Source organism: Suricata suricatta, chromosome 1, assembly GCF_006229205.1.
Source record: "Suricata suricatta isolate VVHF042 chromosome 1, meerkat_22Aug2017_6uvM2_HiC, whole genome shotgun sequence".
Taxonomy (NCBI): Eukaryota; Metazoa; Chordata; class Mammalia; order Carnivora; family Herpestidae; genus Suricata; species Suricata suricatta.
Window position 1 is genome coordinate 122,320,745 of NC_043700.1, and position 13,143 is coordinate 122,333,887.

Consider the following 13,143-nt stretch of genomic DNA (forward strand, 5'->3'; position numbering starts at 1 on the left):
GTTTTTTAAACAGCAGTGGGGTTGAAAAAGAGATATGGTATCAGAAGAAAAACAATATATTTGCAGTGTATAATTAGAAACTAAGGTAAAGGAGCTAAGCCAAAATATATCTAGATCTTGGACCTTTATTTTTTGCCTATAGTGAGAGAAGGTTAGATGACATGAGTAATTGGAAGAGAGAGCCAAATCAGGGCCTTTTTGCATGCACTGTACATTTTAGAATATTAGAAGAATAAACCTCTAGTACACAGTGATTATCATCTTTCCAAATTTGAGTAGGGTGATAAGAAAAAGTGTTCAAACTCGTTTTGTAGAAGTACCAAGTTCTTGATATATACAGAAACATAGTTCTACTTTTAATCAATGATTTAACTGATCAAGAGACATACAAATATATGCATATAGAAGTGTGTCAAAGATAATTTTAAATAAATTTATATCATCTTATAAACATTTTGATTTATTGTAGAAAACATAGTGAATATAAAAAATAAGTTTGTGGGGAAAAGTACATTTAGTCCTTATATTGTGGAATTCCAAATGTTTTCAAAGCTTACCCTGACCATCTTATGTCCCCTCCGTCTCCTTTTTTAAAAATTCTTGGAATCAGAAAGGGTAACTTTTGCTCTTTGGTAGAAAGTTTTAAGACGCTTTCAGGTAGAAGACGTTTTTTCTTTAACCTACAGAAGAATTTGCATAATCTCAAATTGCAAGTATGTTTTGATTTATGAAACTGTAAATTACTTGGAACTAGAGATTGTACAGAATGAAAATTATTAACTCTGTTATACAAGCATAAGAAATTACACATTTGGGTTTTGGTATGACATACTCTTGGTTCCTATATTTCTCAATTACATTTTCTGATCTGCTTTAGAACATGAGTCAAGTAAAATGTTTTTTATTTCATATTAATTACTTGAATGTTTGCAATTTGCATATTATATGTCTCTCAAATATTATTTAATAAGATGCTCAATAACTAAAAATATTTCTTTTCCTGCTCATTTTTATAAGTGGAGACTTATAATGTATAAAAGAACTAATTTGGATAGTTAACATTTTTATCCCAAAGTAATTAGCCTTTTTAACAAATACTTATAGAGCACATGTTCTACATGATTATGGAATTAAATCACCTAGTATCGATTTTAAGAAACCTTTATAATAATTCTGTATTTTGAAGTAATTATTCAGTCATACAGAATTCAAAAACTACTGATTAATTGAGATAATATGAAGTGCTTTTGACCTGGATAATGTCTAATTTAAAGGGTTTATCTAACTGGTGACAAGCCTTCTGTCTATTCATTAGCAATTTATTAACAAATTACTTTGTGGAAGATATACAAGAAAGAGTAATTTAAAGAGCTTAGAGGAACTTTAAACCTAGAATTATTATTCTGGAGACTGTGATAACAAAAAAGAATTGCTCAAAAATTCCTACAAATTGTAAAAGTGAGGAATTTTATTATTCTGCTTTGCTGAAGTAACAAATAACCCCTCAACCTCAGTGGCTTACAATACCAAATATTTCTCTCATATTACTTGTCTGCTGCATCTCTGATCTACATATTGTCTTATTATGTTGTCCAGGCTGAAGGAGCAATTCTTTTGGGAGTTTGCCATTTTCATGGAAGAAGGGAAAAAACAAACAACAACAACAAAAACTGATAGAAACTAGCTATGCCCATTAACCCTTCTGTAGAGATATGACAGAAATCATACCCACTCACATTCCATTGGCCAAAACTGGTTACAGAGTCTAATCTAAAATCAAAGAGACAGGGATAAAATCTCTGCCTACAGATCACACAGAAAGTCCAATGGTAATGAATGGAGATTTAAGGGAAAGGATTTCTGTAAATAATAAAGCAATCTGTCCCCAAAGGATTCTTTGTTTTCCCACAATGGTAGGATTTAGAAGACATCTCCTTATCAATGGCACTTCTTCATGCTTACTTTTCATTTCTAGAAGTGGTTAATTCTTTTTTAGTATTTTATTGACAATTTGACTGGACCCCCAGCGGAGTAATCTCATTAGTTCTGAAAGAATAGGGACTAATTTTACACTTTATGCAGGGAATATTTTATGAACTTCATAGTCATTCTCTTTTTTCTCACTAGTGTAAGACTGATTGAAATAAATGAAATCACCACTGAACGAACATATTTTAATTATAAATGCTTGATTAGTAAAAGTATATGAGAATTATGAAGACTGGAGACAATAGGGAGGGTAAATTAAATTCTTCCCCCCAAATGAAATATAATGGAATCTTGATCATATAACACGTATCTGGTGTACTTTAAAAAGAGAAACAAATAAAATGTATGCTTTTAAGCAGAAAAAAAATAATATGTAAACCTGCCAAGAATTTTGGAAGTAACATTAAACTGGTAGAGGCAAACAGGAAAGAAAAAAAATACGCTACACATTTAACAAAGTCTGTTGTTTTGAACATTATGGTCTTCCTGCTGTTATATTTGCTAAAGGGCATAGAACTATTATTAAGTAGAAGCCAAAAATCACAGCGCAGACTAAATGGAGCATATTACTGTGAGTAAATATTTGAGAACACTGGCTTTAATATTAGCTGCTGCTGAACAAGAACAAACTTCAATGCCTGTTACGGATCTGACCACATGCCTGTGATAAGAGTTCTAGTTATCTCATCTAACATCCCAGGGAGAAAATGGTAGGGACTGGCAACAATGAAACAAAATTGTTTCATGCAAACTAAGAAATCATATCCTTAAAATTCACCCACCTGCAGAAAAATATTATTTTTAACAAATAGCCACACAAGAAAATTTTATATACTGCATTTATTCTCACATATTTTATATAATAACAGATGCTGAGAATAAATGCCATCCAAACCAAGTAAAAATGTAAGACATTTTTGCTATTCAAAACATTTCCTGAAATCATACTAGACTTGCCAAGTCTTGCTTTAGAATGTCTGCCACACACAGCGTTCTTTATAAAATATTCGCAACAACTTAAGGGCCAGTTCCAGGTGATGCCCCAAAGGACAATAATAGATTCTGAGCATGTGATTCAAGGACATCCAACACATAGGAAACAATAACCAAAAGATGACAGCCAGCTGATATTGAGAAGTAAGTCATTGATAGTGGAAGGTAAAGATGAAAATCCATGATTTGGTAACACGTGAGAGTGGCCATATATAAGACAAGGTTGTAAGGGAGTGGAAACTGACTAGGCAAAAAAGCCTACTGGTAAAGAGAGATGGCAGCAAACATGAAAAGAGAAGCAGATTTCAGAACAGGGAAGAGAAGAAGAGTGAGAGAGAAACAACCACAGGAAATGCTTAGGTTCCAATTCTATTGCCAGGGCATTTGTATCTTACAAAAACCCCCCCAAAAAACAAAACTAAAGACACAACAAAAACCACCCTTTACCAAGAACTTCCACGAATATCATCCTTATAACCTAAGACTCCAAGTAATATATATGGCTTATATTTTGACTTTTTGTTCTAAATTATGATCACTGCAAATTAAGTTACAGAATGACTTTCAATTACTATATAAATGCAAAAGCAAATAAAATATAGAAATTATATATGGCAATCATATTGTTTAATGTGGTACTAATTATGAATGCTAAAAATGTATTTTATACAGTATAAGATAAAGCAAATAGAGAACTTAGTGATGAACAAATATAATTAAGAGCTAGAATATTCAACATGAGAGAAAGGAGATATAGATGTAAGTTCAGTAAGAATATGTAAAAACTGTGTAGTTCAAATTTCAATTGAATGAATCAGTATGAACTAGGAGACAGAGGCGAATCGATTAAAAGAGCTTAAATAGGGGTGCCGGAGTGGCTCAGTCAGTTAAGCGTCAGACTTCACCTCAGGTCACGACCTCATGGCTCATGAGTTTGAGCCCTGCGTGGAACCCTGCATAGAGGTCTGTGCTACAGCTAAAGCCTGGAGCCTGCTTTGAATTCTGTGTCTCCCTCTCTCTCTGCCCCTTCACTGCTCATGCTTTGTCTCTCTCTTTCTCAAAACTAAATAAACATTAAAAAAAGAGATTAAATAATATCAATTAATTTCAATGGGCTCTATTTGGATCCTGGTTCAAATGCACACTTAAAAAAATAAGACCATTTGAAAAAGAAAAACAAGAAAACCAAAAAAGCAAAAAAAGAATATGACTATTTGAAAAATGTGGACCCTGACTAAATGTTGGGCTAAAAAACGTTGGCTAAAAAAGTAGGGCTAAGTATTCTTAGTGTGATAATAATATTGAGATATTTAAAGGAAATCTCACTCTTTTAGAGATATACACTAAAATATTTGTAGATAGAGGTACCTGAGTGGCTCAGTTGGTTGAGCCTCTGACTCTTGTTTTTGGCACAGGTCATGATTTCATGGTTCATGGGATTGAGCCCCATGATGGGTTCTGTGCTGGCAGTGGGAAACCTGTTTGGGATTTTTTCTCCCTCTCTTTCTCCCCCTCTCCAGCTTTCACTCTCTCTCTCTAAAAATAAATAAATAAACTTAAAAAAATAAAACATTTTAGATAAAGGAAACATTGCATGATTTGTTTCAAAAGACTTAAAAGGTAGAATGGGGGAGGGTTAGAAGAAATATTAATGGTAATAAATCGATAACTGTTGAAGCCAGGTGATCCACAGGTGGAAATTTATTATACTAGTTTTTCTACCTTTTGCATATATTTGAATTTTTTATATAAAACATTGCTGAAATAATCAATTGCCAGAAAATGACAGGAATGAAACATTCTTAAAGGTTTTTTTAATGAATAGGCAGTGTCCTGTGAAGACAGCACCAAATGAAATGAAAACATTCATACCTACTCATACTTAATAAAGAAACAATTCATACAAAGAAAGAAAAAAGGATGGGAAGTTATGGCATTATTAATCCACAACTTTGCATAAATTATACCAGTAACACCATTTGCACATCCACTGAGAACCCGTCATGGGCTCGGCTGTGCTGCACTGCAGGTGGTGTACTCATGTCTAAAATGTGGACCTGAATATTAACTCTCTAAGAAGGCTGCATTCTTAGGTTTACGGAGCTTTCCCATCCCAACCATCACAAAGTGGCCCTATGCAAAGTGACTGACATATAGAGGACACTCTGTAAGAACTTATTAGATGAATTAATTAAGGAAAGAATAAATTGTTCAAAGAACTATCTTATCACGCTAGTATCATTATGGATTACTATATTTTCAATTTGTTTAACAAATGTATGCATTATGAATTCAGTTATAAAGAGTCTGAATTTATTGAACCAAACCAAAACACATAATTATCTCATTGGTTCATTAAAGCATTCTCTAAAAAATTTTATTTTAATTAAAATAATCACCTACTGCATATAGCAGGGAATCAAATATACAAGGTTTGATGTATTGTTAAAAACAATGCTTTGTGTTTGCATTTTACATGGGAAATCAAAACTACACAAGGCAGTTCATAATACTTTTGCTAGAAAGGTACTACTCTTACATTATTGAGAATAAACAAAATTATTGCAATGAGCCAACAATGTCAAAAATCAGACCTTAACTATTCAATTATTCATAATTTAACAGTAAGCCAACCTCTTCCCAAGTCCCTCCTTATCATTAACAGCGCAACAAAAATTTGTTGAATACCCAGTACGAGTTCATTGTATTTATGAAGCAGTAAGAACATAATCCTCTCTCTTGAAACATACCTACTAGTCTGCTAAGTCAGAAGAGGAATATTCGTATATGTATATATATGCATAGATGGGCAGATGATGGATACAGGCAGGCAAGCATGGTTATATTAACTGTTTACTTCAGGTTAGCCTATTTATGAGCTACAGTGATGTTCCTTCAATGACCCATACATATATATGTGGAAAAACCTTGAAAACCTCTCTTAAACAACTAAAAGCTAATATCTTTTGAGGTTTATTAGAAGCAGAAATGCAGTGTTAACTTGACTCAAACACTAAATTTGAATATAATAAACATAAACTATGAATATAATTTGATGGAGCCAAACACATTATTTACTATCTGCCCTAGAATATTATCTACCATTCATCTTCTATATCATCAATACCAGGCTAACTTTATAATAGCTGGAAGATTCTTTTTGTGAGAGTGAGGGTTATACTAATAATCTTCTCTATATCTTCATACAATCTTGTTAAAGAAGACACATAAGAAATTATTTGAGAGTTAATGGTGATAGCTGGAGTCATAATCACCTTATTATAAAACCTTCAAAATTTTAGGGAAATGCAATGAGTGTTAGAAAATAATTATTTGACAAAGAACAGGTAACAATAGGTTAATAACCTAAATTAAGGATCTTCTGTACTAGAAAAAGAAAGACCTTATAAAATGTTTGAAGATGTTAACTCAGCAACTGTGTTAAAAATCTTTTTAGACTAAACATGAGAATTAGTTCTTCATATTACATCAGACTGCTAGAAACATGCTAAATGGAATTTTTATGTACTTTTCAGGGGTAGCTAATAATATTTATTAGGGGGAATTGCCACAGGCTGCCAATCCCCAAAACACACTCTCCCCAATAAAGTAATCAAAAACTAAGCGTTGGAAAGAATGCATATAGTTACTAAAGTGACAAAGTTATATAATATCATGACAATATTTTACTTAAGATATAGAAGAATTTTTGTACCTAAATTAAAACTGAAGCTTACTTTGCATTTCAAACTAAAGAAAGTCTGCTATGTAATTATGCTATTTCAAACAAGGTTAGGGGCATCTGGCTGGCTCAGTCAATAGAGCATGTGACTCTGGATCTTGGGGTTGTAAGTTCAAGCCCCATTCTGGGTACAAAGATTACTTAAAAAAATAAAATCTTTAAAACAAGGTTAAAATCACAAACCAAATTATAATTACGTAGAGCGTGAATAGTAATAGCTATTTTGCAGTTGACTGTAGTAAACATTTCTGTACAAGAGTATTCAGATCTTATATTAATAATATATCATTTCTGAAAAAATCATGTGTATCCTGGAATCCATGGAATTAAATTTAAAATATGTCAATACTGTACCAAAATGTGCTGAGACATCAAAGAGACTTCTAGGTATGATCAATGCCCTAGAGACCTGAATCAATGGACTATAGTAAGAATCTCATTTGTGACATCCCTGTCTTCATCCAAAGTCACATGATCTCAAAATAAAAGTCAGTTATTCCTAAATTAAACATGAAGGAAAAAAAAAGTACTCCTGCCATTTAAACTGAATATAGCAATAAGATTTTGATTAAAAAAATAGACATGTGCTTACACCTAAATTAATCTATCTAATGTATTCATTGACTCATTTAATCAAGGAAAATGATGTAAATATATTTCAAGGGTTCTCTTCCAAAAGCTAACTCTAAATGTGAATATTTTTTGAGCTATAAGTATCTGTCAGATACTGCTCGGTGCTATATTTATGTAGCTTTACTTAATTAGACAGAAGGAAAAGAGTAGAAAACAGAGGACACTATCAAGCAGCAGCAGCTTTCTTCCTGTGTTTGATCCATTCCTTGACAAGTCAGTTTAGTCACTGAATCAGCTGTTTTGCCAGTTTTTTTCCTTAGTTATTTTTGGCAACTTCATATTTTATGTCTTCTCTTCCTCATGTTTTGTGTCATTCTTTTACCTGTATATATTCTATACTGCAGTCAATCTAGATTATTTCTATTCCTAATTCAATTCAACAAAATTTTATTGAGATTAAGTCACTCTGCTACACGTAAACCATAGGTCATGTCTTCCAAGTACTTTATAGATTCCTGACACTATGGTATTATGCCAGAAATATCTTTTGGGGTATAAAAGAGAATATTTTATCTACTCTGACTTCTTGAAGAAAATGACCCCTGAATGATTATTGGTTGGAAAAATAGAAGAGTAACTTGTGATTGAGAAAGAGAGAGCATATCAGACATATGCCAATTTCTTGAGAGCCTTAGGCAGCAATCAAGGATGGGCATGAGAACACTCTGAAACCAAGATTGGGTTTTTCTGTTGTTATTTTTTTTAACGAGAAGTATAATAGTCCCTTTCCGAAGTTCACACTGTAGTCAAGTACATAACTAAATGCAATTTAAGATCTGAAATTTTCTTATCACAGATATCCTTATCGCTCATTTCCTCAGTTTTTTTTTTTTTTCAGATCTCTTTTCAGAGATGCCTTCCCTAACCGGGATTATACAATAAAAGCCCCAAATCCTGACTATGATTTTCTTTTCTTTCTATAATTCTTCACCACTTGATATAGCATATATTTATTCACTTAATTTTTGTTCTCTGAATCCTACTACTAGAATACAAGGTCTATGAGAGCAGGAAATTTGTCTAGAGAAGTGCTTGGCTTGTATTTAAATGCTCAGTACATTTTTTTTAATGATGCATGAAAAAAATGCTAGTCTTCACAGCAAAAACACTTCAGGTTCTCCAAATCCATGTTCCAAATCAGCATTGAATACTGTCTTTATAGATATCCCTCTTCCCTACCAATACATCCTTCACTCTGTATATATTGCCTCTGTTAATAAAAAGAAGAAGAATGAATCTGGCCATTTGCAGCAACATGGATGGAACTGGAAGGTATTACACTAAGTGAAATAAGTCAGTCAGAAGACAAATACCATATGTTTTCACTCATATGTGGATCTTGAGAAGCCTAACAGAAGACCAGGGGGAGGGGAAGGGGGAAAAAGTTACAGAGAGGGAGGGAGGCAAACCATAAAAGACTCTCAAATAAAGAGAACAAACTGAGGGTTGATGGGACTGGGGAGATGGGAAAGTGGGTGGTGGGCGCTAGGAGGGCACATGTTGAGATGAGCACTGGGTGTTGTATGGAAACCAATTTGACAATAATTATATTAAAAAATTAAAAACTATTTTAAAAGAATGCAATATTCATGTAGTTTTAATAGGTAGCAGCCTTTGCCATCATATGTGAATAAGTTACTATTTTCCATTAGATGCTGAGTTCACTTCGGCTTTGCTGTTGCTCCCCGGACCTTCACATTGGCTCCCTCTCTCCCTTCATTCTTGTCTCTGTGGAAGAGTTTCCTGACTACCCTATCTGATAGAGCTTTTTCTGTCTTCCCAAACAATACTTAATTTTCAACCTATCACTTAATATTACCTGACTGTATATTATTGTTTGTTTCTAGTCTACCCCCCATCCTCCCACTAGATATCAGCTCCAAGAGAAACATTCTATGTTCACTTCTGTGTCTCCAATGGCCAGAAGACTGCTTGGCACACTGTAGATTCTCAATAAATTTTGTTACTTTAGGTGAACAGCCTCTCGAATTTTTAACTCCTTGTTCCACATTATATTTCTCATAATGGAACAATTATACCTGTTACTATTAATGTGCAGTGCCAGTTATTCAGTCTAAGAAACCAATATTGGTCATGTTACATGGCCTTCTATAACCATTGTATGACCACTATACTGTATTTCTTTTTTATTTTTTTTTTAATTTTTTTTTAAATGTTTTATTTATTTTTGATACAGAGAGAGACAGAGCATGAGAGGGGGAGGGGCAGAGAGAGAAGGAGACACAGAACCAAAAGCAGGCTCCAGGCTCTGAGCTAGCTGTTAGCACAGAGCCCGATGCGGGGCTCGAACCCACGAATGCGAGATCTGACCTGAGCCAAAGCCGGAGGCTTAACCGACTGAGCGACCCAGGCGCCCCTGTATTTCTTTTTTAAAAACAAAACTTTCTAAGCCCATTATGGAATGAGCAATGTTGTTAAATGAAAAAAACAAAGAATTGGTAATCTTTACAGGAGAATCAAAAGTATTCAAATATATAAATCATCACATAGCTCTTATCAAGTCATATTTACTGTCTCAAACCAATTTTATGCCATTGGTACTTAAGTGTTTCCCACTGCATTTGAGCTAATCACTATATAGGCATCATTTATAGTATGGGTAATTAATAACTCCACTAGAATATGTTGGACGGCTCACCAAGTTATTAATTTCAGATTAGCAAACTCAATGAAAGGGTACTTGGAACAAAATAGAACAAATGGATATTTTCCCTATAGACTAAAACAATGGAAAATAACTTATTAATATAATATCATAAATTTAAATTAATGTAAAAATAATTTGGAATAAGTTTGTTCCTAATATTTTTCTATGAGCATTTGAAACTTTTAAAAATAAGACTCTGCTAAAGATCAACAGGAAAAAATATCCCCATATTTCATATTCTCAAGTGATTTAATAATATAATGTTGATATAACTCTTGTCACAATATAACATTCATTCAATTTTGAAGTAAATATTGTTCATATGTCTGAATCTATTTTATACCTCAACAAACCAATAATTAGTGCTCAAAAGAAAATTTTAAAAAGCAGTCTTTACTCATCTCAATATACAAAAGTATACTAAGGAAATAAACTCAAAGATTAAGAATCTTTTAAACCAAAATATATTAAGAAATTAATATTATTTTAGCAAATAAGCATTAGAATTATGGTGACAGTTTAATAACTCTCTAGCTATATGTTTTACTTATATATTTTGTGAGAAAGAAAATATGAAGTAAATTTAGTATTGTGCTGATGTGTAGTTCTAAAATAGCTTGGCCAAGAGAATAAAAAAAATATTATGTAGATGGCATCAGGAAGGAAATATTCTCTAGCTCATGAATTCTCTTTCTGCCTTCAATTCAGCACAGGGAAGTAAACAACCAGAGGACACTTCACCTCAGACCCATCTAAAGCATATAGTACCACGACAAATGGCCTTAAATCGTATTTAAAACAAGATAGAGTATAAATAAGTGCATGCATACAAAATGCATATAAAATCCCATGGCTCTGAACACTGTAGCATTTTTACTCTTTAGTAATAATCACTTAATTTCATATATACATCATACATATAGCTTGTTTTATTTTCCATACAAATAACATCAGCTTTTAGGTTAAATTTTTTCTTATGTTCTCTATCAGTGCAATTTTTTCATGTTATTGAAACCAACTATTAACACTATAACACTGCAACACTATTAACAAAGAAGCCAAGGGGCCCCTGGGTGCTTCAGTTGGTTAAGCACCCAACTCTTGGTTTTGGCTCAGGTCATGATCTCACAGTTCTTGGGCTCGAGCCCTGCATCAGGCTCTGAGCTGGCTGTGCAGAGCCTGTGTGGGATTCTCCATCTCTCTCCTTTCTCTGCCCCTCCTGCGCTCATGCTGTCTCCCTCTCAAAATAAATAAAAATAAAACTTTAAAAAAAGTTTGAAAACCAAACAAAAAAACTACAACAAAGTAGCCTATTGTGGCATGATACCATAAAATTTTTAAAATGACAATAATATTAAGTCTTTAATATTTGTACTTTTATGTTTTTTAGTATTATTAGTATTTTTCAACCATCCTAAATCTCAAACTGACTTTTATATGTTTGTTAATGTTTATGCTATTCATTTCCTTTGGTTAAGTTTTTAAACTGCAGAAAAGCTCAAACTGAACAGCAAAAGTGACAATAAACTAAGCCTTTCTCTATAAGAAGTATTCATAAATGCTATCTATAGGGCATTTTTCTTTGGTAACAGTTGTTTCCTATTGTTATGTATCAGTTAATAATCCTTTCCTGCTTATGCCAGAAAAGGCACTTAAATATTACTGAGAAGAAGAACTCTAATATTTTAGGCTTCAAAATTTTTTTAATTTGTAAAATAACAATATTTATGAGCTTTCATCTTTCAAATCTATTATAACAACAAATTTGTAAGTGTGTAATTTATATGTTTAATTTTTCATTGTAATGGAAACAAATATCTGAACATTTCACACAAATGAAAACTGGTAGATTCAGATCTAATTTATTTTGCAGTGTATTTTAATACAGAAATGCAACAGATAGACTTTTTTTTAACACAAGGATCACGTTTTGTTAATTTTCTAACTGACAAAAAATTCCTGACTCAGCATAGAGCTCTACACATATAACTCATTAGAATTGATTTCATATAGTCAGGGGTGCCTAGGTAGTTCAGTCCGTCAAGCATCTGACTACAACTCAGGTCATGATCTCACAGCTTGTGGGTTCAAATATCAGATCAGACTCTGTGCTGATAGCTCAGAGCTTGGGACCTGCTTCTTCGGATTCTGGGTCTCCCTTTGCCGCTGCCCCTCCCCCACTCATGTTCTGCCTCTCTCTAGCTCTGCCTCCCTCTTGTCAGGTGATGAGAATAATAGAACTGAATCATTAGCATAAAATGCTGAATAATCTATCCTCTGTTTCATTTTAATGGGAACAAAATGGAGAAGATATGTTATACACATGGGTGACCTGAGAAACTTCAATATATTTAACACTGTGGTAAAAATATACTTCAATCCTGATATTTTAGTGACTTTTTAAGGTATTAGCACTTACTATTTGAATATAGCAGTATAAGGTAATAGTTAATACATCTAGCCAAGTATCAGGGTACCAAGGTTTAAACTGTACCATTTACTCATTTTACTCTAGTACATTATTAATTTAGTAAGCCTCTCCAGGTTTCTCTTTCTTCATCTAGAAATGAGTATGATAATATTAACTCTCCATGATGTTGCTGTGAATATTAAAAGTGTTGAGCACCTGGGCGGCCTAGTTGGTTAAGCTTCCGACTCCTGGTTTCAGCTCAGGTCATGATCTCCTGGTTAGTGAGATCAAGCCCTGCCCTGGGCTCTTCCCTGACGGTGGCACAGCCTGCTTGTGATTCTCTCTCTCTCTCTCTCTCTCTCTCTCTCTCTCTCTCTCTCTGCTTCTCCCCAACTCTCACACTCTCTCTCAAAATAAATAAACATTTAAAAGTGTTAATACATGTTAAATGTCTATAGGTGCTTGACACAGAGTTAATCTTCTCAAAGTTTAATTATTTCTATTACATTTGTCTTTTGTATCATTGTTTTTCCCTTACTGCAGAAATAATAAGCTTTAAAAATGAACATCCATTCTTAATATTTAAGATTTAATATTTCTGCAGTAAATGAAACAATAGATATTGTGCACTGAACTTCTCAGAACAGCTGTGGCTTTATATGATCATTAAAATGTTAAAATTATATTTCCCCGATTTTTCCACTTTTA